Below are 7,686 nucleotides of genomic sequence, written 5' to 3'. Positions count from 1 at the left end.
CCACATATATTTGACCTCTGACCTTGAAGGATGACCGTGACCTTTCACCACTCAAAATGTGCAGCTCAATGAGATACACATGCTTGCCAAATATCAAGTTGCTATCTTCAATATTGCAAAAGTATTCATAAAATGAGCGATTTTGGCCACATATATTTGACCTCTGACCTTGAAGGATGACCTTGACCTTTCACCAATCAAAATGTGCAGCTTCATGAGATGCATTTGCATGCCAAATATCAAGTTGCTATCTTCAATATTGCAAAAGTTATTGCAAAATGTTAAAGTTGGCGTAAACAGATCAACCAACCAACCAACCAACAGACAGGACAAAAACAATATGTCCCCCACTACTATAGTGAGGGACATAAAAATAGACTGAACCTTCAAGCAAACCCCATATTTACATAGAACAATGTCTGAATCGACATAAATTTGGACAAAAAACATGCATTACCCTGGATATGAAGCACAGACCTTTTGATTGCAAACAACAGTCTTACTAAGACATTTCAGAAAATTACACGTTGCCAGCAAAGTACATTTTAAAATCAGATATGCAATGTCATGTCCTTACCAAATTGTAATAGAACTGTTTTCACTTCGAGTTTGCAAACAGCCTTAAAATATAAACTAAACACTAGAAAAGAATCTTTCAGGAGATAAAAGTGCACTTACAAAATCAAAGTCTTTCATTTTGAAAACCAATAGACAGAATTAAAACATAAAAATTATGCAATCTTCATTACCACGGATCAACACCATTAAAACATTTTAAAATCATACACTTTGCATAAAATTCAAAGCTTGATATCTCAAACTTATCCACAATATTGAAAGATATTAAGAATCTTACAATCTGCATCATATTTAAAGCTCAATGTCTTATAAAACTGATTGACGAAACTGCAACATTTACAAATTATTTAATCTACAAAAAATGTAAAACTTCACATTTCAAAATTCAACTGACAGCATTGACACATATTTAGAATCATACAAAGTTAAAGCTTTAAATGTCAACTTGAAATACACATCCAAGATATCATTTAAACTAATATACTGACAAAGTTTCAAGAAGATTTATAAGTTCATATAAGGAAAAATGCCCCGCCCACTGGTGGCCATGTTTTTCTTAGCAACTGGAACCAATTTCAAACTTGTCCAAATATCATTGGGACAAATCTTCTGACAAAGTGTCATGATGATCGTACAATAAATATGGCTTCTAGAGTTTTAACAGGGTTTTACTTTAGCCATATAAGGAAAAATGACACGCCCCCTTAGCGGCCATGTTTTTCCACCAACTAGAACCATTTTTGAACTCATCCAAGATATCATTAGGACAAATCATCTGACCAAGTTTCATAATAATCGGAAAATAAATGTGGCCTACAGAGTGTTAACAATGTTTTAGTAAAGCATGATACATAACCATATTAGGAAAAATGCCCCGCCCCCTGGTGGCCATGTTTTTTAAGCAAACAAAACTATTTTTGAACTAATCCAAGATATCATTAGGACAAATCTTCTGACCAAGTTTCATGAAGATAAGAAAATAAATGTGGCCTCTAGAGTGTTAACAAAGTTTTACTATAGCCATATAAGGTAAAATGCCCCACCCCCTGGCGGACATGTTTTTCAACCAACCAGCATCATTTTTTAACTTGTCCACGATATTTTTTGGGATGAATATTCTGACCAAGTTTCATGAAGATCGGAAAATAAATGTGGCCTCAAGAGTGTTAACAAGATTTTACAATAGCCATTTTTATAAGGAAAAATGCCCCGCCCCATGGCAGCCATGTTTTTCAAGCAAACATAATAATTTTCAAACCCATCCAAGATATTAATGAGACAAATATTCTGACCAAATTTCATGAAGATTGGACAATAAATGTGGCCTCTAGAGTGTTCACAACGTTTTACTATAGCCATATAAGGAAAAATGCCCCGCCCTTTGGCAGCCATGTTTTTCAAGCAAACGTAACCATTTTCAGCTCGTCTAAGATATCATTGAGACCAAACTTCTGACCAAATTTCATGAAGAATGGACAATAAATGTGGCCTCTAGAGTGTTAGCAATGTTTAACTAAAGACATATAAGAAAAACTCCCCCGCCCCTTGGCGGCCATGTTTTTTCACTGATCTGGACCATTTTCGAACTCGTCCAAAATATAAATAAAACCAATGTTTTGATTAAGTTTCATGATGATAAGGCAAACATTTTGACTTCTAAAGTGTTCACAAGGTTTCTCTATAGCCATATAAGGAAATTTTTTTACTGCCCCGCCCCTGGCGGCCATGTTTTTCAACGGACCGGAACCAATTTTTAACTCAACCAAAATATCATTTAGACAAACATTTTGACAAAGTTACATGAAGATTGGACTTGTACAGTGTTCACAAGTTTTTTGTTGTTTTTTTTACCTAGTGACCTAATTTTTGACCCAGCATGACCCAGTTTCGAACTCAGTCGAGGTATCAATGTGACAAATGTTCTGCAAAATTTCATGAAGATCAGACAATAAATGTGGAATCTAGAGTGTTCACAAGGCAAAATGTTGACGACATACAACGCACAAAAGGCAATCACAAAAGCTCACCATGAGCATGTTGCACTCAGGTGAGCTCAAAAGTTATGGCACAATTTTAAAGTTTTCAGACGGACGGACAAAAGCAATATATTTAACATTTAACCTTGAAGAATTACCTTGACCTTCACTTTTCACCACTCAATATGTGCAGCTTCACAAGATGCACATGCATGCCAACTGGAGCTTTGTCTGTTACCCCCACATACCGCATTGATTGATTGATTATTTTGTATGCTGTCTTCACAAAACAAGATAATACAATTTATGGCGATTTTTTAAGAATCATTATGCCATTATCATTTATAGCCATTTTGACCTTTGAACTCTTGAATTCTTTCACATGACAAGCCTTCCAATGACTTTGAACAAAATTGATGTACAGTCATTTTAAAATCTTACAATGAATGACATATTTATGGCCCAGACAAGATAATTTATTGCCATTTTTGACCTTTGAACTAAAACTACGAACTTGACCTTGGAGATATCGACATAATTCTTTCGCGCGACACACCGTCAAATGATGGTGAACAAAAGAGCCAACGATTTTAAAATCGCACAATAAACAACATAGTTATTGCCCAGACAAGCTCAATTATGGCCATTTTTTACCTTTAAACTCAAATTGTGCCCTTGTTCTTGGAAATATCGACGTAATTCTTTCGCCCGACACACTGTTCAATGATGGTGAACAAATGTGCCAAATGATTTTAAAATCTCACAATAAAAAACAAAGCTATGGCCCGGACAAGCATTTGACCTTTGAACTCCCAAGTGTGACCTTGACCTTTGAGATATTGACGTAATTTTTTTTAACGCGACACACCGTTCCATGATGGTGAACAAATGTACCGAGTCATTTAAAAATGTAACAATAAATGACATAGCTATGGTCCGTACAAACTTACAGTTTAAAACATACTAAGTGACCCCATGACCTAGTTTTTGACCTGGCATGACCCATATTCAAACTGACCTAGACATTATCTACATACAACTACTGACCAAGTTTGGTGAAGATCGGATGAAATATCGGGACAGACCGACAAACGTGACTCCTATATAGCCCCCATTACCAATTGTAATAGGGGTATAAATATCAAGTTGCTATGTTCAATATTGAAAAAGTTATGGCCATATAAGTTTTCGGCCAGATGGACAGACTGACTGACTGACGGACAGTTCAACTGCTATATGCCACCCTACCAGGGGCATAAACATATTCCACAGTTCAACAATTCTTTTTCCATTTTTGTTTTTTCATAATAATGTTATGGACCCTTGCCCTTATCTGGGCCACTGTTCTTCCGGTAAGTATTTTTAGGGACCCCATTATTTTTGAGCCAGATGGCATTATTTTTTCTCTTAATTCATCTCTAAAAAAGTTCATGAAACATATGTTCTCTCTTCGCTGGCCCACTTTCGTTTCATTCCTTTTCTTGTCCCTGTCCCTAAAACAAGAATAGATATAAAAATAAAATAGCAATGAGTATCATGTCAGTGTTTTTTTCAGTTTTGGGGGAAAGGGTCGGGTCCCCTGAGAGGGGGATAATTCACGCATAAAAGGGGAAATTTCAATTCTAAGCAAGTAACATACAAAATCAAGTTGTAACACCATAATTCACCATACACAGAGCGAAAAACATTATTCCAACTTTTTTTGTCATCAACATGTTATGTTTATGTTCAAAGATCAACATTTTTTGGCTTTTCTGTGAATTATTTAAACGAGGTATTGATTAAAATTGAACTACACTTCCAAGAGGGGAAATTTTCAAATATTTTTTGGAAAAATATACACTCTAAGCAGCAAACTCATTTGGTCAGTGACTGTAAGCCGTTTATTTTGTTGACTTTTCTACTGAATTGATCCTTGCACACAAAGTATCAACATAACAAGTCAGTGTTCTGCCGTGGATGCGCCCTTGTGTTATTGTCGCAAAAAACAAATATTTGTCCCCACCCGTTTTCTGTATATGGGTCCGCGGGCGCACATGAATTAGAAATAAAAACTAATCGATTCAATTTGTAAGTCGGTAAAGTAATCGAGTGAATGTGTAACCAGAACAAACTATTTCATTGTACATAACTCATTTCGCAGCCAATGGTTAATTTATTTAATATTAACACTCTATTTCATTGGTAAGTTGAGATTATAACAACCAATCAGATATCAAGGAAATTTCCGAAACTATCAAAATGGCTTAAAGTGACAGGCCAGAGAAAAAAAAATCCATTTATTTTTTTTTCCTCCGGCAAGTAAAATTAGAAAATGGGAAGACTCTGTTGGGTTGTTAACCCAACAGAGTCTTCCCAAGTCCCTACATTGTTTAGCAATTACGAAAAAGTCTGCCTTAAACGTACATTACAAGAAAATTGGCTTCAAAAATGTCCTTGGTCACTGTTTGACAACAACAAAATGACATGCAGATTGTGCATAAAGCAAAAAAGAAAACGCCTTTACTATCGGTATTTCTAATTATCGAACAAGTACTTTGACATGCCATGCGGAGTCCAATGACCATAAATCTGTTCAAAGTTTTGTAAATATGTTGACAACTGTTTGACAGTGTTAAAAAGTTGTTTGAATGTTCCAGTTTTAATAACAATGTTACAACCTGACTGTTAGAAGTTTAAGCAAGTTTAATCAAGTTAAAGGTTATTAGTTTCCACACATTTAATTCTGCTACAAAAATATTTCTGTGTCCCCATATTTTTTCTTTTTGTCCCCACTTTTGTAATCCTAAAGGGTCCCCAACAGTAAAATTTCACGGCAGAACACCGCAAGTGATACAATGATTGAATATTGTAGAGCAAGGTTTTCCTGATAAAAATGCACAAAACCTGAACATGTTAGGAGGTAAAATGAACTGAAAACTGTTTTAACACCAGTTTAAAACAATTTTTCACACATATAAGAACTGACAGTTCGCAGAACTATCATTTCTTGGAAGAACAAGTACTTAACATTAACTTCCATAGCAAACTGCCTACTTTGTACTTTACAAGGACTTTTACAAGCACATTGTTGTAACCCTGTAGATCACAGAGGAGGTCGTCTAGAGCATCACACTTGACTTGGACTACTCATTTACTTTAATACAGTCATGACATAAGACTCTGTCACATAATGATAGAAAATGCAGAGAAACCCGTCTTCAAATTTAGTTCATACCTTGAGGATTTGGCTGCCTCATTTCATCATGGGTCAGACTGGCTGGCCCTTCACTGGCAGCAGTTGACATGGACTCTGAAAGAACCAAAGTGAAACCTGTAGATTGCATATGATAAGCACAGTCAACACTGGCATGTTGTATCACGAGAGGCTCTGACTCCTGTACAGATTCTAGACTGTGGGTGTCTTCAACAGTTGCCTCAATGACTGTAAACATATAATGTCAACAGTGGGGTCTTGTATGTCTATTATTCATTGGTGGGTCTTGCTGAAATCTATAGAAAACATGCATGCCCCCCATATGGCCTGTCCGTTGTAGTGGCAGCCATTGTGTGAATACGTTTTTTGTCACTGTGACCTTGACCTTTGACCTAGTGACCTGAAATCAATAGGGGTCATCTGCAAGTCACGATCAATGTACATATGAAGTGTCATGATCCTAGGCAAAAGCGTTCTTGAGTTATAATCCGAAAATCATTTTACTATTTCGGGTCACCGTGACCTTGACCGTGTGACCTCAAAATCAATAGGGGTCATCTGCGAGTCATGATCAAACTACCTATGAAGTTTCATGATCCTAGGCGTATGCGTTCTTGAGTTATAATCCAGAAACCATTGTACAATTTCGGGTCACCTTGACCTTTGACCTCAAAATCAAAAGGGGTCATCTGCAAGTCATGATCAATGTACCTATGAAGTTTCATGATCCTAGGCCCAAGCGTTCTTGAGTTATCGTCTGACGACCACCTGGTGGACAGACGGACCGATTGACATGAGCAAAGCAATATCCCCCCTCTTCTTCGAAGGGGGGCATAAATATATATTGGCTTGGACAACAGAAAATTGTACTAGAATATATAGTCTACAGTTGGGTCTGTCTTTATCATCAATAGGTGGGCCTTTATTATATGATAATAGAAATACCATGGTCAGACTGGCTGGCTCTTCACTTGGCTCCCTCCTATCATGGGTCAGACTGGCTGGCTCTTCACTTGGCTCCCTCCTATCATGGGTCAGACTGCCTGGCTCTTCACTGTCAGCAGTTTGACATGGACTCTGAAAGAACCAAAGTGAAACCTGTAGATTGCATATGATCAGCACAGTTAACACTGGCCTGTTGTATCATGAGAGGCTTCTGACTCCTGTATAGATTCTAGACTGTGGGTGTCTTTAACAGTTGCCTCAATGCCTGTAAACATATAATGTCAACAGTGGGGTCTTGTATGTCTATTATCCATTGGTGGGTCTTGCTGAAATCTATAGAAAACATGCATGCCCCCCATATGGGCTGTCCGTTGTAGTGGAAGCCATTGTGTGAATACGTTTTTTGTCACTGTGACCTTGACCTTTGACCTAGTGACCTGAAAATCAATAGGGGTTATCTGCGAGTCACGATCAATGTACTAATGAAGTGTCATGATCCTAGGCAAAAGCGTTCTTGAGTTATCATCCGAAAACCATTTAACTATTTCGGGTCACCGTGACCTTGACCTCAAAATCAATAGGGGTCATCTGCGAGTAATGATCAATCTACCCATGAAGTTTCATGATCCTAGCCGTATGCGTTCTTGAGTTATCATCCGGAAACCATTTTACTATTTCTGGTCACCGTGACCTTGACCTTTGACCTAGTGACCTCAAAATCTGTAGGGGTCATCTGCGAGTCATGATCAATCTACCCATGAAGTTTCATGATCCTAGGCGTATGCGTTCTTGAGTTATCATCCAGAAACCATTTTACTATTTCGGGTCACTGTGACCTTGACCTTTGACCTAGTGACCTCAAAATCAATAGGGGTCATCTGCAAGTCATGATCAATGTACCTATGAAGTTTCATGATCCTAGCCCCAAGCGTTCTTGAGTTATCATCCGGAAACCACCTGGTGGACGGACCGACCGACAGACCGACATGT

At 37.5% G+C, this 7,686-nt stretch overlaps 1 long non-coding RNA gene across 1 annotated transcript; it reads right to left on the bottom strand.

Moving 5' to 3' along the window:
- Positions 1 to 1,146: 1,146 nt before the first annotated feature.
- On the bottom strand, positions 1,147 to 6,817 carry LOC127868838 (uncharacterized). The gene is made up of 3 exons (XR_008044267.1): positions 6,697 to 6,817; positions 5,773 to 5,847; positions 1,147 to 4,048 (listed from the first exon to the last, which is right to left on the bottom strand). It is a non-coding gene; the product is annotated as an uncharacterized LOC127868838 (long non-coding RNA).
- Positions 6,818 to 7,686: the final 869 nt, after the last annotated feature.

The sequence above is a fragment of the Dreissena polymorpha genome, chromosome 2 (assembly GCF_020536995.1).
Source record: "Dreissena polymorpha isolate Duluth1 chromosome 2, UMN_Dpol_1.0, whole genome shotgun sequence".
In the NCBI taxonomy this organism is placed as follows: domain Eukaryota; kingdom Metazoa; phylum Mollusca; class Bivalvia; order Myida; family Dreissenidae; genus Dreissena; species Dreissena polymorpha.
Note: the sequence above shows the minus strand (reverse complement) of the source record. Positions and strands in the feature narration are given on the sequence as shown.